Source organism: Mobula hypostoma, chromosome 1 (genome assembly GCF_963921235.1).
Source record: "Mobula hypostoma chromosome 1, sMobHyp1.1, whole genome shotgun sequence".
NCBI lineage: Eukaryota > Metazoa > Chordata > Chondrichthyes > Myliobatiformes > Myliobatidae > Mobula > Mobula hypostoma.
In genome coordinates, this window is record NC_086097.1 from 135,043,357 (window position 1) to 135,066,472 (window position 23,116).

The window sequence follows — 23,116 nt, forward strand, 5'->3', positions numbered from 1 at the left end:
TTACAGAGTTTTTTGAGGAAATTACCAGGAAAGTTGATAAAGGTAAGGCGGTGGATCTTGTCTATATGAATTTTAACAAGGCCCTTTAAGGGAGGTTGGTCAAGAGGGTTCAATCACTTGGCATTCAAGATGAGGTAGTAAATAGGATAAGACTTTGGCTTCGCCAGAGAGTAGTAGACAATTGTCTTTGACTGGAGGCCTGTGACTAGTGGTGTGCTGCAGGGATCAATGACCTGGATGATAATGTGGTAACAGGATTAGCGAATCTGTGGATGACACCAAGATTGAGGGTATAGTTGACAGCAAGGTAAGACTATCAAAGCTTGCAGCAGGATCTGGATCAGCTGGGCTGAAAAATAGCAGATTGAATTTAATGCAGACAAGTGAGAGGTGTTGTACTTTTGGGGGACTGACCAGGGTACAGTACTGTGCAACAGTCTTGGGTACATATATACAGCTCTGTATGTGTATGTGTGTGTGTATGTATATATATATATATATATATTCAGTACTTAAGACTTTTGGACGGTATTGAATTTGTCAATGTGGAGCAGGACGCAAGTTTATAAATCTGGCAGGAGCAAAGCATGTTAGGAATGGCAAGGGTGGCGCACTGCAGGAGGGGTGCAGGACAGGTGGCAGAGGGAGGGCCAGGGGCGGGGGGTGGCACAAGTGCAGATACACCCTAGTACAGTCTGCAGGAGAACTGCAACTTGGGAGAAGATTTGTTTTCCAGCAAGACAATAACACCTAGCATGAAGTCAAAGCTACAAACGAATGACTTAAAAACAACAAAATTAATGTCCTGGAGTGGCCAAGTCAGAGTCCATAATTGAGAAATTGTGGCTAGACCTGACCCAAAAAGGGCTGTTCACTCACGATCGCCATGCAATCTGACAGAGCTTGAACAGTTTTGTGAAGAAGAATGGGGAAAAGTTGTAGTGTCCAGATGTGCAAAGCTGATAGGGACCTATCCACACAAGGCTGTAATTGCTGCCAAAGGTGCTTCTACTAAATACTGACTTGAAGGGGGTGAATATCTATGCAATCAATTATTTTGTGTTTTATACTTGTAATTAATTTACAAACGTTTGTAGATCACTTTGTAGAGATCTGTTTTCACTTTGACACAAAAGAGTCTTTTTCTGTTGATCAGTGCCAAAAAAGCCAAATTAAATCCACTGTGCAACACCCACAAAATGCTGGAGGAACTCAGCAGGCTAGGCAGCATCTATGGAAAAAAGTACAGTCGACGTTTCGGGCCAAAATCCTTCGGCAGGACTGTGATTCAATTTTGCTTGCTGCCAGTGCTACGTGACAGAAATGGTAAGAATTGGAGGAGATGGCAGTTGAATGCATGGCTGAGGAGTTGGTGCAGGGAGCAGGGTTTTAGATTTTTAAATCATTGGGATCTCTTCTGGGGAAGGTGGAACCTGTACAGATTGGATGGGTTGCACCTGAACTCGAGGGGGAGCAATATCCTTGCAGGTAGGTTTGCTAGCATGGTTCAGGAGGGTTTAAACTAATTTGTGAGGGGGATGGGACCCAGAGCGATAGAGAAGTGAAAGAAGTGCATGGAGTAAAGCCAGATCTAACATACAGAGAGGCTTTGAGGAAAGAGAAGCAGAATAAACGGTGTAAAGACAGTAAGGTAGAAGGGCTGAAATGTGTGTACCTCAATGCAAGAAGCATCAGGAACAAAGGTGATGAACTGAGAGCTTGGATACATACATGGAATTATGATGTAGTGGCCATTACAGAGACTTGGCTGGTACCAGGGCAGGAATGGATTCTCAATATTCCTGGATTTCAGTGCTTTAAAAGGGATAGAGAGGGCAGAAAAAGGGCAGGAGGGGTGGCATTACTGGTCAGGGATACTATTACAGCTACAGAAAGGGTGGGTAATGTAGCAGGATCCTCTTTTGAGTCAATATGAGTGGAAGTCAGGAACAAGAAGGGAGCAGTTACTCTACTGGGGGTATTCTATAGGCCCCCTGGTAGCAGCAGAGATACAGAGGAGCAGATTGGGAGGCAGATTTTGGAAAGGTGCAAAAATAACAGGGTTGTTATCATGGGTGACTTTAACTTCCCTAATATTGATTGGCACCTGATTAGTTCCAAGGGTTTAGATGGGGCAGAATTTGTTAAGTGTGTCCAGGATGGATTCCTGTCACAGTATGTGGACAGGCCAACCACGGGGAATGCCATACGAGATCTAGTACTAGGTAATGAACCGGGTCAGGTCACAGATCTGTCAGTGGGTGAGCATCTGGGGGACAGTGACCACCGCTCCCTGGCCTTTAGCATTATCATGGAAGAGGATAGAATCAAAGAGGACAGCAAAATTCTTAATTGGGGAAAGGCAAATTATGAGGCTATAAGGCTAGAACTTGCAGGTGTGAATTGGGATGATGTTTTTGCAGGGAAATGTACTATGGACATGTGGTCGATGTTTAGAGATCTCTTGCGGGACATAAGGGATAAATTTGTCCCGGTGGGGAAGATAAAGAATGGTAGGGTGAAGGAACCATGGGTGACAAGTGAGGTGGAAAATCTAGTCAGGTGGAAGAAGGCAGCATACATGAGGTTTAGGAAGCAAGGATCAGATGGGTCTATTGAGGAATATAGGGAAGCAAGAAAGGAGCTTAAGAAGGGGCTGAGAAGAGCAAGAAGGGGGCATGAGAAGGCCTTGGTGAGCAGGGTAAAGGAAAACCCCAAGGCATTCTTCAATTATGTGAAGAACAAAAGAAGGACAGGAGTTAAGGTAGGACTGATTAGAGATAAAGGTGGGAAGATGTGCCTGGAGGCTCTGAAGTGAGCGAGGCCCTCAATGAGTACTTCTCTTCAGTATTTACCAATGAGGGGGAACTTGACGGTGAGGACAATATGAGTGAGGTTGATGTTCTGGAGCATGTTGATATTAAGGGAGAGGAGGTGTTGGATTTGTTAAAATACATTAGGACGGATAAGTCCCCAGGGCCTGACGGAATATTCCCCAGGCTGCTCCACAAGGCGGGGGAAGAGATTGCTGAGCCTCTGGCTAGGATGTTTATGTCCTCATTGTCCACGGGAATGGTACCGGAGGATTGGAGGGAGGCGAATGTTGTTCCCTTGTTCAAAAAAGGTAGTAGGGATAGTCCAGGTAATTATAGACCAGTGAGCCTTATGTCTGTGGTGGGAAAGCTGTTGGAAAAGATTCTTAGAGGTAGGATCTATAGGCATTTAGAGAATTATGGTCTGATCAGAGACAGTCAGCATGGCTTTGTGAAGGGCAGATCATGTCTAACAAGCCTGATAGAGTTCTTTGAGGAGGTGACCAGGCATATAGATGAGGGTAGTGCAGTGGATATGATCTATATGGATTTTAGTAAGGCATTTGACAAAGTTCCACACGGTAGGCTTATTCAGAAAGTTAGAAGGCATGGGATCCAGGGAAGTTTGGCCAGGTGGATTCAGAATTGGCTTGCCTGCAGAAGGCAGAGGGTGGTGGTGGAGGGAGTACATTCAGATTGGAGGATTGTGACTAGTGGTGTCCCACAAGGATCTGTTCTGGGACCTCTGCTTTTCGTGATTTTTATTAACGACCTGGATGTAGGGGTAAAAGAGTGGGTTGGCAAGTTTGCAGATGACACAAAGGTTGGTGGTGTTGTAGATAGTGTAGAGGATTGTCAAAGATTGCACAGAGACATTGATGGGATGCAGAAGTGGGCTGAGAAGTGGCAGATGGAGTTCAACCCGGAGAAGTGTGAGGTGGTACACTTTGGAAGGACAAACTCCAAGGCAGAGTACAAAGTAAATGGCAGGATACTTGGTAGTGTGGAGGAGCAGAGGGATCTCGGGTATATGTCCACAGATCCCTGAAAGTTGCCTCACAGGTCGATAGGGTAGTTAAGAAAGCTTATGGGGTGTTAGCTTTCATAAGTCGAGGGATAGAGTTTAAGAGTCGCGATGTAATGATGCAGCTCTATAAAACTCTGGTTAGGCCACACCTGGAGTACTGTGTCCAGTTCTGGTCACCTCACTATAGGAAGGATGTGGAAGCATTGGAAAGGGTACAGAGGAGATTTACCAGGATGCTGCCTGGTTTAGAAAGTATGCATTATGATCAGAGATTAAGGGAGCTAGGGCTTTACTCTTTGGAGAGAAGGAGGATGAGAGGAGACATGATAGAGGTGTACAAGATAATAAGAGGAATAGATAGAGTGGATAGCCAGCGCCTCTTTCCCAGGGCACCACTGCTCAATACAAGAGGACATGGCTTTAAGGTAAGGGGTGGGAAGTTCAAGGGGGATATTAGAGGAAGGTTTTTTACTCAGAGAGTGGTTGGTGCGTGGAATGCACTGCCTGAGTCAGTGGTGGAGGCAGATATACTAGTGAAGTTTAAGAGACTACTAGACAGGTATATGGAGGAATCTAAGGTGGGGGCTTATATGGGAGGCAGGGTTTGAGGGTCGGCACAACATTGTGGGCCGAAGGGCCTGTACTGTGCTGTACTATTCTATGTTCTATGTTAATAAAACATGAAAACTTCCAAGGGGGCGAATACCTTTTCTAGGCACTGTATTGAGTACATGAATTGGGATGTTACGTTGAAATTGTATAAGATGTTGGTGCAGCCTAATATGGAGTATTGTGTCACCTACCTACAGGAAAGATGCAAATAAGATTGAAAGCATGCAGACAAAATTTACAAGGATGTTGCTGGGACTTGAGGACCTGAATTATTGGGAAAAGTTGAGTAGGTTAAGACACTATTTCCTAGAACGTAGAAGATTAAAGGGAGATTTGAAAGAGGTATACAAAATGATGAAGATACGGAAAGGGTAAATGTAAGCAGGCTTTTTCCATTGAGTTTGGGTGAGACTACAACTAGAGGTCATGTGTTAGGGGTGAAAGGTGAAATGTTTAATGTGTACAATGAGGGAGAACTTTTTCACTCGGAAGGTGATGAAAGTGTGGAACAAGCTGCCAGTGCAAGGGTTTGATTTCAGTACTTAAGAGAAATTTGGATAGGTGTATGGATGGGAGGGATAAGGAGAGCTATGATCTGGGTGCAGGTTTGTGGGACTGGCAGATTAATGGTTCAGCATAAACTAGATGGGCTAATGAGTCTGTTTCAGTGCTGTGGTGTTCTATAACGGTGGAACCTGGCTGTAGTTGAGTGGAACAGCAGTAACAGATTTAAGGGGAAAATGGTGTTGGATTGGGGTCCAAATCATTATATTGTATCTTTAGCTTTATGCTTGCTTGTACGTTTGTATAATCACCTGTTTGGCTCTATACTTATGCAGTTTCTTCATTTGTAAAACTGAAGTGTAACTCAGACAGCACCTTTTGTGTTAGATTCCCTCATCTAACCACTTTAGATGGGTTTTCAGTCGAAAGGAAGAGCATGAGGTTCTTTGTTACTTCATTTTATATGCAAACTGGTATGAGTGACACTCCCTGACTTCCATTTTAATGAGCTCTAACAAAATGGTTGCAATTATAAGATTTGCACTTCATTCTTGACTTGCAAAGTGAATCTTCTGGACAACATTGTCTCTGGATCTAACAGGATAAACAATGATCTGAGGGGAAACTGGTGATGGGCCAAATGGCCTATTTTTCTGCTATTCACACAGTAAAGTTTGCACTTTCATGTCCTCACTTCCTGCAGAATGCCTGTCATTTCCTGCTCTTGCTTATTTATGTGATAGTCCATAACTTCACGGATTAAGGGTGATGTGTTTTGCATGTGTTTGGCTGCAGTGTAAAACCACATGATGGGTTATTTTGCCACCTTGAGTCAGACTTGATAGAACATTTGTTTAAATTTCATCTAAACAAACCCTAACAGTACTTGGAAAATGAAACTCCTGCCTTTAATTCTGGTGATGCATTATCTTGAAGAGGAAAACAAATTTTCATAAAATGCTGACGAGGAAAATAAACTTTCATAAAATAAGCTCCATTATTCAACAGTTGCTATAGTTTCTGCCTGAAATAAACTACTAGTAAACTTGTTTTTGATTTTAATGAGGAAGGGAAGCCAGTTGCCAAAAGATTTCTTAGTGGAATACTATTGTGGCTGCCAAGGTTTAATATTAGCCATGGCAGTGAAAATTAGTTCCTTTCATACCTGATGAAGAATTTTTAAGAAGTATGAAGGAACATCAGTACGTTAAATGCAGAATTCTGATCAACTGGTCTTGAACAATGCTGCTTGAATCCTAACTTGTAACAGTTTACCTTCTGTGTGTTTTGGCTCCGAGTCCAACAAGATCTCATCATGGTGTAGAGCTTCCTCTTTGCCTTGTCAATAAAACCAGCCAGGACCCCGACTGCAATTTCTACCTTCTGGGCTGCCCCAGGCTTCTAACACCAGGCCCATGGCAATTATAATTCAGCTTTCAAAACCCCTCTTAAAGCTTTTGCCCTTCTCCTTTGATATACACCTTATATATATACACAGACATGGAAAGATGAGGCACTAAAACAGTCTGTACCAATCACCAACATTTTTGCATGAATCCTACATCAATTCCCCCACTCCTACCCAGATTCTACCACTCAACTATATACTAGGGGGTATTTACAGTGGTCAATTAGCCAAGTAACCCAAATGTCTTTCAGATGAGGGAAGAAACTGGAGAGACCATGCAAGCTCCACACGGCAAGGGAGGTCACAATTCAACCCAGACCTCAGTCACTATGAGGCAGTGGCTCTGACTAACTGTGTCATCTAACAATGATGAACCGTTTGTCCATTAACTGCATACACTTCCCACTGCTTCAGGAGGGCGGCTAACCTAATCAATGGCCCTCCTACCTGGCCATTCTCTCTTCCCTCCATCAAACAGAGGACACAAAAGCTTGAGAGCATGTTCTACCAGCTCAAGGATATCCTCTATCCCACTGTTATTGGACTCTTGAATAGTCCTTTCATATGATAAAGGTTGAACTCTTTTATCTCCCAATCTACCTTGTCTTGGCTTTTATAATTTGTTTGTTTACCTTCACTGCACATAAGACCATAAGTCGTTGGAGCAGAATTAGGCCATTTGGCCTATCAAATCTGCTCCATCATTCCATCATGGCTGATTGATTATTCCCCATCAACTTCATTCTCCTGCCTTCTTCCCATAACCTTTGACGCCCTATCTAATCAAGAACCTATCAACCTCTGCTTTAAATATACTCAATAATTTGGCCTCCATAGCCACCTGCAGTAATTAATTCCACAGAATCACTACCTCTGGCTGAAGAAATTCCTCCTCAACTCCATTCTAAATGAATGTCACGCTGTGCCCTCTGGTCCTACTCCCACCCAATATATAAAACATCTTCCCTACATCCAACTCTATCCAGACCTTTCAATATTTGATTCAAATATTCTCCTAAACTCCAGGTGAGTACAGGCTCAGAACCATCAAATGCCCCTCATACGTTAACCCATTCATTCCTAGAATCATTCTCATAAACTTCCTCTGGACACTCTTCAACGCTAGCACATATTTTCTTAGATAAATGGCCCAAAACTGCTCACAATACTCCAAGTGCAATCTGACAAATGCCTTATAAAGCCTCAGCATCACATCTTTGCCCTTATATTCTAGACCTCTTTAAATGAATGCATCTGCCTCTCTTTCCACTGCCTTAACCTGCAAGTTAACCTTTAGGGAATCCTACACAAGGTCTCCAAAGACACTTTGCACCTCTGATTTTTGTATTTTCTCTCCAATTAGAGAATTTTCCTCTATTTCTCTATTTAGAAAATAGTCTACACCTTTATTCCTTCCACTGAAGTGGAAGACCATACACTTTCCTACACTATAATCCATCTGCCACTTCTTTGACCGTTATCACAGTCTGTCTAAGTCCTTCTCCCAACTTCCCACTTCCAGAACACTACTTGCTCCTCCACCTGTCTTCCTATCACCTGCAAGCTTTGCCACAATGCAAGCAATTCCATCATCCAAATCATTGATATAAAATGCGAAGAGACGTGGTCCCAACACCGATCCCTGCAGAACAACACTAGTCACTGGGAGCCAACCACTGCAGATCAGCCAATCTTCCGTCCACGTTCGTGTCTTTTCTGCAATACCATGGGCTCTTATCTTGTTAAGCAGCTTAATGTGTGGCACTTTCTCAAAGGCCTTCTAAAAATTCATGTAAATAACATCCTTTGTTTATTCTGCCTGTTATTTCCTCAAAGAATTGCAACAGATTTGTCAGGCAAGATATCCCCTCAAAGAAACCATGCTGACTTTGGCCTATTTTATCACGTGCCTCCAAGAACCCCAAAACCTCATCCTTAACAATGCCCCCTAACATCTTTCCAACCACTGAAGTCAGGCTAACTGGGTGATATTTTCCATTCTTCTGCCTCTTTCTCGTCTTACGTAGTGGAGTGACATTTGCAATTTTCCAGTCCTCTAGAACGATTCCAGAATCTAGTGATTCTTGAAAGATCATTACTAATGTCTCCACAGTCTCTTCAGTTACCTCTTTCAGAACCCTGGGGTGTACTCCATCTGGTCCAGGTGATTTACAGTACCTACCTTCAGACCTCTCATCTTCCCAGGCACCCTCTCTTATTAATAGCGACAACACTTACTTCTGCTTCCTGACACTCTTAAATTTCTGGCACACTGCTCGTGTCATCCATAGTGATGACTGACGCAAAATACTTATTAAGTTCCTCCACCATTTCTTTGTCCCCAATGACTCCCTCTCTAGTATCATTTTCCAGTGGTCTGATATCCACTCCCGCCTCTCTTTTACTCTTTAAATACTTGAAAAAAAATCTTTTGGTGTTCTCTTTTATATTATTGGCTAGCTTCCCTTCCTATTTCATCTTTTCTCTCCTCACTTTTCAGTTGCCTTCTGTGGTTTAAAAAACTTCCTAATCCTCAAACTTCCCACTATATTGTACTCTTGCTTTTTTGCCGTCTTTGACTTCCCTTGTCAGCCATAATTACCTCAACCTCCCTTTAGAATACATCTTCACCATTGAGATATATCTGTCCTATGCATTACGAATTGCCCCTGGAAAGTCCAACCATTGTTGTCCTGCTGTCATCCCTGCTAGTGTCCCCTTCCAAACACCTTTGGCCAGTTCCTCTCTCATGCCTCCCTTTACTTCACTGTAATATTGATACTGACTTTAGCTTCTCCCTCTCAAATTGCAGGGTGTAATCTATCAAATTATGATCACTGCCTCCTCAGCATTCATTTACCTTAAGCTCCCTAATCAAATTTGGTTCATTACAAAACACCCAATCTAGAATTGCCTTTCACCTAGTGGACTCAACCACAGGCTGCTCTAAAAAGCCATCTCGTAGGCATTCTACAAATTCCATCTCTTGGGATCCAGCACCAACCTGATTTTCCTAATTTACCTGCACATTGAAAACCCCTATTACTATCATAACATTGCTCTTTTTACATGCATTTTCTATCTGCTGTTATAATTTGTATCCCACATCCTGTGTACTATTTGAAGGCCTGTATATAACTCCCATCAGAGTCTTTTTACCACTGCCATTTCTTAACTCTACCCACAAAGATTCTGCATCTTCCGGTCCTATCTTACTTCTTTCACAGGATTTGATTTCATTTTTTACCAATAGAACCTCCCCACCCCCTCTGCCTACCTGCCTGTCCTTTCAATACAAAGTGTATTCTCAGATGGTAAGCTCCCAACACAGATCTTCTTTCAGCCATGACTCAGTGTCACAATGTCATATCCGTCAATCTCTTAATTGCACTACAATATCATCTACCTTATTCCATATACTGCATGCATTCAAATATAACACCTTCAGTCCTATATTCATCACCCTTTTCAATTTTTCCCCCACGTTACAACTCATCCCACTGACTGCAATTTTGCCTATAATCTGTCTGTCCTTCCTCACAGCCTCACTACACACTACATGTACTTGTGTACCAATTGCTCCATTCTCTGCCCTGTTAGTCTGGTTCCCATCGCCCTGTCATATTAGTTTAAACCCTCCTCAATAGCTCTCACAAACTTGTCTGCAAGGATATTGGTTCCCCTCAGGTTCAGGTATAATCCATCCTTTTGTACAGGTCCTAACTTCCCCAGAAGAAATCCCAGTGATCCAGAAATCTGAAATCCTGCCCTCTGCACCAGTTCCTCAGCCACACATTCATCTGGCAAATCATCCTACTCTTACCCTCACTGGTGTGACGTACAGGCAGCAATCCAGAGATTACTACCTTGGAGGTCCTGCTTTTCAGCATTCTACCTAACTCCCTCTATTCTCTCTTCAGGACCTCCTTCCATTCTCCACCAATATCGTTGGTACCAATATGCACCACGACTTCCGGCTGCTCACCCACCTCCTTCAGAATGCTGCGAGACGTCCCTGACCCTGGCACCTGGGAAGCAAAATACCATCCAGGTGTCCTGTTGACATCCACAGAATCTCCTCTACGCTCTCTAACTATGGAATCCCCTATCACTACTGCACACTTCTTCTTCTCCCTTCTCCTTCTCCCTTCTCTTCCACAGGGCCGCATTCAGTGCCACAGACCTGTTTGCTGTGGCTTCTCCCTGGTAGGTCATTCCCCCCCCCAACAGTATCCAAAGTGATATACTTATTATTGAGGGGAAGGGCCACAGCACTGCTTATTCTCTCTCCCTCTTCTGACAGTCACTCACGTACCTGCCTCCTGCAAATTAGGGGTGACTACTTTCCTGTAGCTCTTATCATCTCCTCATTGCCAAAGATCATCAAGCTACGGCTCCATTTCCTTAACATGGTCTCTAAGGAGCCCTTCCTCTGTAACAACAGATTCAGCAATCTGTTTTCTTTTTTATCACCTTGATGTAATTATATATGACATTATCTGCCTGGATGGCATTCAGTCTTTCCCTGTATCTCACTACATGTGACGATGATAAATGAGTATCAAGTTAAAAGTATGAATCCTCAGAACTGCAGTCTACCAGACTCCTGAGGGAAAGTGGGGGTTGCTGGACTGGAGGATTTCTTCAAAGAACTGGCACCGTTATGACTGGTTCAATAGCCTCCTTCTCTGTGGTAAGGTTTTCCAAAAAGCCGGAGGTGAAGCAAAATCAGAAAACACTTAAAAGATATTCGAAATTCCCAACTGCGACAGATGTGTTTGCTGGGCAGATCCCACCAGTTTGTGTCACGGGATCAATGGGATCGATCCCACCAGAATTATCTGGGGTGAAGCCAACAGCATTCATGCTGAGTTCCTGTCTGCATACCAAGCTGGCTATAGAGGAAAGAGAAAACTTAAAACCTGCTGCAGCTGTTTAAAGAGCTTTGGCAACTAAAAGGCTCAACCCTTCCATTTACAAAAGTCCATTTGATACACTTTATAACACAGGAGAAGGCCATTTAGTCCATCGGATCCATTCTGGCTCCTGGGGACTTATCCAAGTCAGGTCAAGTGGAGTTAATTGTCACGTACACAAGAACGATGAGAAACTTGCTCACCACAGCATCATTGGCACGTAGGCTCAGACAACACACAGAATATAAATTATACAAGGCAATTAAGAGAGAAAACAAAAGACCTTGGTACAAAAAATAAGACTCCACAGAGAACCATGTAGTGCACGAGGTGATCCATAATTTTCTGTTGCTGAGGCAAGGTTAGGGTTGTGCAGGATGGATCAGGAACCTGATGATTGTGGGAAGGTAGCTGTTCCTGAACCTGGTGGTGTGGGAATTCAGACTTCTGTATCCTCCTACCTGACAGAAGCATTAAGAAGAGCACATGGCCTGGATGGTGGTAACCTTTGAATGATAGCCGCTGCCTTCTTGAGGGACCTCCCGGAGATGCTATCAGATCTATTCCTCCTCTCCTTATTTTACTTCAGATCCTCTCCACAGACCCATCAATTTGCTTCAAATCTCCGATCACTCACGCACACCACAGGTAATTTATAGTGGCTAATTAAGACATTTTTTGGAATGTGAGCAGAAACCTATGATAGAAAGAATCTGTAAACTCTGCACAAACAGCGCCCAAGGTCAGGGTTGAATACAGGAGGAACTATTCTAACTGCCCTTATCTATGGAAGGATTCTCAAATTCATTTGGATACAGTTTTATAACTTTTTTTTTAGTTGGACTAATAATCAAGAAGTTTAATAGACCAGAGATACAGTAACTAATACCTAGAGTTTTTAGAGTCCTAATCTCACATTAAAGTTTGGATTGAATCCAGTTAATTTACATATGAATTAAAGAGCTAATATCGGCAATGACAGAATGAAACTAATGGAATTCTTTTAAAATCTGAAGAGTTTCACTGCACTTTTTTAGAGGAGGAAGCTTGCTCACCCTTGCCAGTCTGACTTCACACCGCAGCAACGTGGCCAATTCTTGAGTACATAAGATATAGGAGGAAGAATAGGTATTAAGCCTTTGAGTATGTTCAGTTGTTCAACAAGATTATGGCTAGTGTGATCATGACCTCAACACCACTTTTCAGTTTATTCACCAGGATTCTCAACTCCTTTTGGATCAAAAGGTAGTCTGCTTTAGTCCTGAATGCATTCACTGGCTCTGCTTTTACAGCTCTTTGAAGGAAGTGTGAGCAGTGTCAAGTTCCTGGGTGTCAACGTCTCTGAGGATCTATCATGAGCCCAACACATTGATGCAATTACAAAGAAGGCATGACAGTGGCTATATTTCATTAGGCGTTTGAGGAGAATTGGTACATCACTAAAGACACTCGCAAATTTCTACAGTTGTACTGTGGAGAGCGTTCAAACTGATGCATCACCGTCTGGTATGTAAGGGCCACTGCACAGTATTGAAAAAAGCTGCAAAAAGTTGTGAAGTCAGCCATTTTCATCATGGGCACTAACCTCTCCAGCATCCAGGACACCTTCAAAAGGCAATGCCCCAAAAAGGCAGTATCCATCATTAAGGACCCCCATCACCTAGGACATACCCTCTTCTCATTGCTACCATCAAGGAGGCGGCATAGGAGCCTGAAAATACACACTCAACATTTCAGGAACAACTTCTTCCCCTCTGCCATCAGATTTCTAAATGGACAATGAACCCACGAAAACTTCCTTAGTATTTTTCCACCTCTTTTTGCACTACTTTTTAAATATATATATTTCTTATGGTAATTTACAGTTCTCATTACTGTGTATTACAATGTACTGCTGCTGCAAAACAACAAATTTCACAATATATGCCAGTGATATTAAATCTGATTCTGAAAGTCCCAAAAGTTCACAGCCCTCTGAAGGAAGAAATCCATCTACATCTCCGCACATGGTGAGTTTTGCAGGTTGTATCAACTGCTGCACAAACGTCTCTGCACTTTCTGCAGTGGCTCACTGCTCACTATCTTGAGGCAATCAGAGACAGGCTTGGTAGTAAAATTTATTTGAGAAAAAGTAATTAAAAATACCTGCAGCTGGGCAAAACTCTCCCTTTCTTAGCTGCCTTGATAAATCTCAGTCAGAATCAAATGCATAGAAGGGAAAGCTGTTGAACTGAAAAGAAAGTTTTTGCTTAGAGTGTATGTTATGGAGGCCAGGAACTGCCAAGAACAGGGAAGGAACAAAAACATCAAATTTATCTCATTTTTGAAAGTAAAATCGAACATTCTGTAAGCCAACTATGGTGCAAGATTGTTTACAAAAGATGGGGGAAGCAGACGCTCGTCTTCTCTAAGGCTGTGCCCAAGAGTAGATCAGCAGTATAAACAAGGATTGATTGCAACGATGAGCGCACTAACTAGGAATCTGTGCCAGCAATGAGACATCTGCACTATATCTTGAGGAAGTAAGACTATCTCAGGCTTGGCAGTGTATATATGAAAATTTTTGTTGAGAGAATCTGTGGCATAAACTGCAGTTGAAACTTGGGTACTTCCTTGCCTGTAAAACATTTTGGAATATCCTGAATTAGGTGTGAAAAGGGGACAGAATTGCAAAATAAGGGACTAGTTATGTAACACAGAGGTGCTGAGAAATTTCTTTTCTCTAGGGGGTAGTGAATCTTTGCAATTATCTGCCCTTGAAGGTGATGGAAGCCAGATTTTTAGGTATATTTAAGGTGGAGACTGATAAATATTTGAAAGATCAAGGAACAGAGGGTTAAAAGGAACTGACACAGAAGAAAAGATGAGGCCATCAGAGATCAGCCACGATCATATTGAATTGGGAGCAGGCTTGAGGGGCTTGGTGGCTGCTCCTGCTCTTACTTTCTTGTGTCCTTATTATTAATGGCCTACCTTTCTCTTACATGCACTGGCACAACTCACCTCAACTACTCTCGTATACATGAGCATCAGTCACACCAGATGCCTCGACAGACTCCAAGACATGGACACTAATATATGCACATGTCTAATGTACATAATGTGCTGTACGTGCCTGTGATGCTGTTGCAATCAAGTTTTACACCGTACCTGTACATTGCCAAAATGGCGCAAATGACAATAAATTCAACTTGACTTGATAAGTACCTGCCACTGCCTTACAATAAGACGACCACTTTGCAGGAGCGAATTCCATGTTCTCACTGTCCTCTAGCTAAAGAAGTTTCTCCTAAATTCAATGATGTCTTTTACATTGACCAAACACCCTCAAAAGTGGAAATATTTTTTTTCCAAACTTATCTTGTCAACTTTAAAGACTGTTTAACATTGCCACTTCGTTCTGGGATTATTCTTGGGAAATGTCTGTTTGCAACAGTGACTACTTTGGTCACTTTGCACTGCCATGTCCTGCAGCCCTGTGTCAGCATAATAGTGTGGCAAGTAGTCATGGTGTCATAGCATGATCAAGGCCCTTCAGCCCAACCCATGCATGCTCCCAATATGATCATCTAGTCCCAGAGATACAGCCACCGATTCACTGCCCCAGCAACTTAGATTTGATTCAGACTTCGGGTGCTGTCTGTGTGAAGTTTGCCCATTCTCCCTGTAACTGCATGGTTTCCCCCAGGAGCTCTTCTTTCCTCCCACATCCCAAAGATGAGCTGGTTGATAGGTTAATCAGCCATTGTCAATCATCCCTAGGGTGAATCAGTGGTAGTAGAATCAGCAAGGAGTTGATGAGGACATGAGTGAGAATAGGATGGTGGGCTATAAGAAGGAGAGAAGGACTAAAGGAAATGCCCCTTACAGCTGGCATAGACTCGATGGGCCTAATGTTTCATATGCAAGGTGATTGATTAAGTGCACTCAAAAAGGACACCAAACCACTGCACTTCAACAAGAGCACCAACTCCAATGTCACAAAAGCGATCAGGGCACATGGCAAAGGTCAGGTCTTGCCCATACCCTGAGAATTAGGACGTGATTGAAATATGTGAACATGTTAAGTAACATACTGGATGTTGAATAGACCCTTCTTGGGCTTCCAGCCAGGTACAGTTATCGATTACAACTGACGTTTCGATGACAAACTTTGCCATCTTCTTCTTCAGGGATGATGCCTAGATCCTAGCATTAGATCCTTTTTCCACATACTGGATGTTATACCAGCTTCAGCGTTAAGTCATCAGCAAGCCAAACTGCTGAATTCACCTGACACCACAGGGTTCAAGAAGGTTTCTTGCCATCTTCTTTGCGACTCCAAAGGATATCAGCATTCCCAGCAACTCTCATTTTTCCTTAAATAAGTACTAAGCAAAACGGTAATTTTACTATATTGATAGTGATTCCTGATTTACCACATTACAGAAAATCTCTGATTCAGGGGTTGTAGGTACTACTCCAAACACTTGAGGTCAACGCTCCATTAGACTACTGCATAGTCAGAGGTCCATGGCCCTGCCTGCTCTCACAGGTATCCTGGCAAAGGTCAGGGAAGTTGGTGCCAGAATGTGTGGAGACATGTGCAGGCTGCCTCCAGTATGTCCTTAGGGTATGTTAGCAAAAGACACATTTCGCTGTATGTTTTGATGTATGTGTGATAAATAAATCTAAATCTGAATAGGAATCTGAATCTCAGTATCCTGTCTAATATTTATCCCCATACCAGCTTCACTTCAACAACGATCACATTTGTGAAGCTTGTTGTGTAGTTGGTTACCACCTTTCATGAATTATAAAAGTACAAAGATTTCCACCTGACAACATTCATTATACTTTAAAAGCAATGCACTTTCTGAAGAGCACTTTATAACATCCTGAAGTGCAAAAGACACTGCGGACAAGCACACTCCTTGTTATTTCAGAGCAGCCAAAGTCAATTTGAATGTCCTATACACAAGTACCAGACAGGTATGCATAGGTGCAATGGAAAAACTTATTTGCAGCCGCATTATAGGCACACAACATTCACAAGAAAAGCATTGGTTAAACATACATAACACACAATTTTATCTGAAAGAATACAATTAGAACAAAAAAAATGTTTATTATGGTGCAAAGTTATCAAAGTGTTGCTCTACTGAAGTAGTGATTGGGGTTATCCAGACATAGTGAATAGAAGACCCACGCAGGCTGTTTTTATGGTACTGGGTACAGTTTTTATGTGCTGTTTACAAGAATGGGTTACAGTATGGCTAGCAACAAGTGAAATCTCTAGAAGGTGGAACAGATTCAAATAGCAGACAGCTGCACAGTCCAAAATTCTTTAATGCTATCTGATAATCAGAGAGTCGCTCCAAGTCCAGCTTCCTTCATTTTCACCTTACTTATTAGACTTGTGGTCAGAATAGGAGTTATGTAGGGGGAGGGGAGGGGAGAAGAGAAGCGAGCCATCCAAGGGGACTCTGCTGCCCTCAGCAGGATACATAGTATTACTTTCTAGCTTTGTGTAGTGCATCATGCAATGTGAATTTTCAATCTCTGAATAGACTAGTCTTTCTACTCATACTTAATTCCAAGCACATAGAATTGTTAACAGTTCCAAAACCTCAGGGAAACATTCTTTAACATTTGATACCATATTTAACATGGCAATGATATCCTTCAAAGATTTGATCCACTTGTTTAAATTAATTTGAATTTGATAATCTCTGTTGCTTAGACCATAAATCAATACAGCAAAATCCGGCCATTCGGCCCAACAGGTATGCTCTACCATTTGATCATGGCTGATTTTACTATTCCTCTCAACCCCGTAACCTTTGATGCCCTTACTAATAAATAAACTTTCAACCTCTGCTTTAAATCTGCCCAGTAACTTGGCCTCCACAATCTTCTGTGGCAATGAATTCCACAGATTCACCACCCTCTGGCTAATGAAATTCCATCTCATTTCTGTTCTAAAGGCATGTCCTTGTATTCTGAGGCTGAGCCCTCTGGTCCGAGACTCCCCTTCTACTGGAGTCATCCTCTCCATGTCCTGTATCTAGTCTTCAATATTTGGTATGTTTCAATGAAATCCCTCCCTCATTCTTCTAAACTCCAGTGAATAAAGGCCCAGAGTCATCAAACACTCCCCATACGTTAACCTTTCCTTTCCCAGCATTATTCACATGAACCTTCTCTGGGCCATCTTCAAAGTTTAGTAATTCTTCTGTCTCTATTAATCAAAAGGGGGCATGGAGTACATGGAGTTGGAGGAATATGGGTGAAAGGGGAAATTGGACTGGGTAGAGAACGTGGTCAGCACGGGCACATTGGGCTTGTATCTGTGCTGTATTGCTTTATGACTTTTTGACTCTCTGACTTTACGCCCTGCACTGGGTTGACTGTGCATCAGTGAGGAGGTGGCAATTCAAGGAGGAAAATGTAGGAAATGCCTGACAGGAGAGGCAGCATATTAGAAACAAGAGACAGGGTCAATGTTTTCAGGTCAGCAACTTTCCATCAGAGCCAAGAAAAGTTCAAGATCAAGGGACAGGGGTGGAGAGAACAGAAAGAGTATCTGTGACAGTGTGGAGAACAAAAGGGTGAGAGAGGGTGGCGAAAGCTTGTTAGTTGTGGATGATCTGTCCAGAGGAGAATGTGGATAAGAACAGAAAAGATATATTAAAAAAATGCTGAATTTGATAGATACTAGAAATAGCATGTCAGACAGTAACTCTGGAAATTGAAATGCAGGGTGGTTGGTATCTCGAGCACTTTGTCAGAGACAGAGACAGTCACTATGTTTAAGAGGCATTTAGACCAGCAAGACAGAGAAGCGTATCCTAGTACAAGCAAATAGGATGAGTGTAGTTGGACAAAGAGATTGGCATGGATGTGGTGGGTCAAAGGCAGCACCTCTGCGCTCTACAATTTCTATGAGAAAGGATTCGATAAGTGCGGGATACGGAATGGATGCATTTGGGAGCCATGCCAAAGTTGGTGGAGGAAAGTTATAGGAAAAAGACATTGTGGAAATGCTGAGCTAAGATTTTCTCATCAGGACAGATACAACACCACTAGGAAAATTGGGAGAATGGAAAAAGGTACCCTATACTGTAGTGGGACAAAATTACCATCCCTTCCCATTTCTATCAGATCTGATTAGGTTTGGTGACCGGTTAATCTAGGTTAATTCTATTTCTGTGTTTCTGCAGATACTGCCTGGGGTACATTTCCAGATTCTCTTTTATTTCAGATTTCTAGCAACTACATTAAAATAATGTATGCAATAATTTGGAGGGGGAAAAACTTTCTGAAAGGTCTCTGTTGTAGTCACACAAAAAAAATCTCACAGGAGAGCACTAGCTCAAGGAAATTCTTTGCTGAAATATTTGTAGATGACTCAGTGTTCTTGCCTTTAAGCCACTTAGATATGGATAAAATTGGTTAGATGTTTTGCAAAGATTGACCTGCTTCACAAGCAACAAAGCAATCAATCTTATAAAGGCACTAAGAAATTGCTCACATCTTATCTGTCATGTACATATTCATTTGCTCTTTGAAGAATTCAGATTATAACAATGTTAGTGTTCGTGTCAGTTTATTATTGTCACATTCTGACAATGCACTCAAAGGCTTTTGTTTGTGTGCCATCCGGACAGATCATACCAGGGGACCAATATCGTGGCAGGGAGGTTTGCTAAGGGTATTGGGGAGAGTTTAAACTAGAATTGCAGGGGGGTGAGAACCGAACTGAAGAGACGAAGGAAGGGGCGGTTGACTCACAAATAGAGAAAGCTTGGAGACAGTGTGACAGGGAGGATAGGCAGCTGATAAAGAAGGGATGCGCTCAGACTGATGGTTTGAGATGTGTCTACTTTAATGCAAGAAGTATCATGAACAAAGCTGATGAGCGTAGAGCGTGGATCAGTACTTGGAGCTATGATATTGTGGCCGTTACAGAGACTTGGATGGCTCAGGGGCAGGAATAGTTACTTAGAGTGCCAGGCTTTAGATATTTCAGAAAAGACAGGGAGGGAGGCAAAAGAGGTGGGGGCGTGGCACTGCTGATCAGAGATAGTGTCACGGCTGCAGAAGAGGAGGAAGTCATGGAGGGATTGTCTACTGAGACTCTGTGGATGGAAGTTAGGAACAAGAAGGGGTCAATAACTCTACTGGGTGTTTTTATAGACCACCCAACAGTAACAGGGACATCGAGGACCAGATAGGGAGACAGATTCTGGAAAGGTATAATAATAACAGGTTTATCATGGTGGGAGATTTTAATTTCCCAAATATTGATATCCCTAGATCAAGGGGTTCAGATGGGGTGGAGTTTGTTAGGTGTGTTCAGGAAGGTTTCCTGACGCAATATGTAGATAAGCCTACAAGAGGAGAGGCTATACTTGATCTGGTATTGGGAAATGAACCTGGTCAGGTGTCAGATCTCTCAGAGGGAGAGCATTTTGGAGACAGTGATCACAACTCTATCTCCTTTACCATAGCATTGGAGAGAGATAGGAACAGACAAATTAGGAAAGCGTTTAATTGGAGTAAGGGGAAATATGAAGCCATCAGGCAGGAACTTGGAAGCATTAATTGGGAACAGATGTTCTCAGGGAAATGTACGGCAAGAAATGTGGCAAATGTTCAGGGGATATTTGTGTGGCGTTCTGCATAGGTACATTCCAATGAGACAGGGAAAGAATGGTAGGGTACAGGAACCGTGGTGTACAAAGGCTGTTGAAAATCAAGTCAAGAAGAAAAGCTTACGAAAGGTTCAAAAAAACTAGGTAATGATAGAGATCTGGAATATTATAAGCATAGCAGGAAGGAGCTTAAGAATGAAATTAGGAGAGCCAGAAGGGGCCATGAGAAGGGCTTGGCGAACAGGATTAAGGAAAACCCCAAGGCATTCTACAAGTATGTGAAGAGCAAGAGAATAAGATGTGAGAGAATAGGACCAATCAAGTGTGACTGTGGAAAAGTGTGCATGGAATCGGAGGAGGTAGCATAGATACTTAATGAGTACTTTGCTTCAGTATTCACTATGGAAAAGGATCTTGATGATTGTAGGGATGACTGACAGTGGATTGAAAAGCTGGAGCATGTATACATTAAGAAAGAGGATGTGCTGAAGCTTTTGGAAAGCATCAAGTTGGGTAATTCTCCAGCACCGGACGAGATGTACCCCAGGCTACTGTGAGAGGTGAGGGAGGAGATTGCTGAGCCTCTGGCAATGATCTTTGCATCATCAATGGGGACAGGAGAGGTTCCAGAGGATTGGAGGGTTGCAGATGTTGTTCCCTTATTCAAGAGTGTGTGCAGAGATAGCCCAGGAAATTATAGACCAGTGAGTCTTACTTCAGTGGTTAGTAAATTGATGGAGAAGATCCTGAGAGGCAGGATTTATGAACATGTGGAGAGGCGTAATATGATTAGGAGCAGTCAGCATGGCTTTGTCAAAGGCAGGTTATGCCTTACAAGCCTGATTAAATTTTTTTGAGGATTTGACTAAACACATTGATCAAACTAGAGCAATAGATGTAGTGTATATGGATTTCAGCAAGGCAGTTGATAAGGTATCCCATGCAAGGCTTATTGAGAAAGTAAGGAGGCATGGGATCCAAGGGGACCTTGCTTTATGAATCCAGAATTAGCTTACACACAGAAGGCAAAGAGTGGTTGTAGACAGGTCATATTCTGCATGGAGGTCTGTGACCAGTGGTGTGCCTCAGGGATCTGTTCTGGGACCCCTTCTCTTCTTGATCTTTATAAATGACCTGGATGAGGAAGTGGGGGGATGGATTAGTAAATTTGCTGATGACGCAAAGGTTAGGGGTGTTGTGGATAGCGTGGAGGACTGTCAGAGGTTACAGTGGGACATTAATAGGATGCAAAACTGGGCAGATGGAGTTCAACCCAGATAAGTGTGAGGTGGTTCATCTTGGTAGGTCAAATATGATGGTAGTATATAGTATTAATGGTAAGACTCTTGGCAGTGTGGAGGATCAGAGGGATTTTGGGGTCTGAGTACATAGGACCCTCAAGGCTGCTGCGCATGTTGACTCTGTGGTTAAGAAAGCATACGGTGTATTGGCCTTCATCAATCATGGGATTGGGTTCAAGAGCCTAGAAGCAATGTTACAGCTTTATAGGACCCTGGTCAGACCCCACTTGGAGTACTGTGCTCAGTTCTGGTCACCGCACTACAGGAAGGATGTGGAAAGTACAAAAAGGGTGCGGAGGGGTTTTACAAGGATGTTGCCTGGATTGGGGAGCATGCCTTATGAGGATAGGTTGAGTGAACTTCGCCTTTTCTGCTTGGAGCGGTGGAGGATGAGGGTTGACCTGACAGGGGTGTATAAGATGATGACAGGCATTGATCATGTGGATAGTCAGAGGCTTTTTTTCCGGGGCTGAAATGCCTAAAAGAGGGCACAGTTTTAAGGTGCTTGGAAGCAGGTACAAAGGAGATGTTAGACGTAAGTTGTTTTTTTTAAATGCAGAAGTGGTGAGTACGTGTGGAATGGGCTGCCAGCAATGGTGGTGGAGGTGGATACGATAGGGTCTTTTAAGAGACTCCTGGATAGGTACATGGAGCTTAGAAAAATAGAGGGCTATGGGTAACCCTAGGTAATTTCTAGGTAAGTATATGTTCGGCACAGCATTGTGGGCCGAAGGGCCTGTATTGTGCTGTAGGTTTTCTATGTTTCTATCATGCTAGAAGTACAAAGAAAAATGGAATGCAGAATATAGTGTTACAGTTACAGAGAAAGTGTAGGGCAGGCAGACAACATACCATGACAAAGTAGTTTGGGAGATCAAAAGTTCACCCTTTCGTATACAAGAAGTCATTTTGATTATGGTTGGATGGCAGCTGTCCTTGAATCTGGCAGAACATGCTCTCAAGATTTTGTATCTTCTGTCCAATGGGAGATGGGAGAGAAGAGAACGGCTAGGATGGGAGGAGTTCTTGATTATGTCGGCAGCAGAAATGATGACAGAGTCAAATGAGGGGAGGTTGGTTTGGACAACGGACTGGGCGGTCGGTGTTCACAACTCTCTGCAATTTCTTACCATCTTGGGCAGAGCAGTTGCCACCTGGATAGGATGCTATCAATGCATCTGTAGAAATTGGCAAGAGTCATTGGGGGCATGAAGAAAACTGAGTGGCCACGTGGGATCTTTCCAGTCATCTGAGAGGACAGAGGGGCCTTGGTTTATAGCTCCATCAGAGAGACAGGACCAACAATATCAATAGTTCAGCACTGCATCAAACTGTATGAGGAATATACAGCTAGTGCATTAACCACTATGTCACTATTGAGACAAGCCTACAGTACTGTGCAAAAGTCTTAAGATATACACATACATACGCCTAAGACTTCTTCACAGTACTGTAGTAATATTGTATTGTACTGCTGCACACAACAAAAACAAATTTCATGACATATGTGAGTGATGATAAACCTGAATCTGATATGGGTCTCTGTTGTGGACTGAGAGTAGGAAAAAGGCAGGAAGAGGGGAATCATGGTTGGGAAAAATGGAAGGGAGAGGGGAGGGAGCGGAAGACAGAGAGACATTCTGTAATGATCAATAACCAATTGCTTGGAATCAAATGACCCTGCCTGGTGTCTCAGGGCTGGGTGTGTCTGCACTCACACCACTCCCAACCCTGGCACTCCTTCTCTGCCACCTGTCCCACACCCCTCCTGCAGCACTCCACTCTCGCCATTCACAATATCCTTGGCTGCCGCCAAATTTACAAACTCGCTCTCTGCTCCACATTGACAAATACAATACTGTGCAAAAGTCTTACACACCCTAGCTATATATATGTGCC

The 23,116-nt window shown here is 42.9% G+C and overlaps 1 long non-coding RNA gene across 1 annotated transcript in view; it reads left to right on the forward strand.

Annotated features, from left to right (window-relative positions):
* Positions 1 to 218: 218 nt before the first annotated feature.
* LOC134350661 (uncharacterized) overlaps positions 219 to 23,116 on the forward strand; it is a 35,320-nt gene continuing 12,422 nt past the window's right edge. Inside the window, exons 1-2 of the long non-coding RNA XR_010018955.1 lie at positions 219 to 307; positions 1,157 to 1,326. This is a non-coding gene — a long non-coding RNA (uncharacterized LOC134350661). The remainder of the gene's footprint in view (positions 308 to 1,156; positions 1,327 to 23,116) is intronic.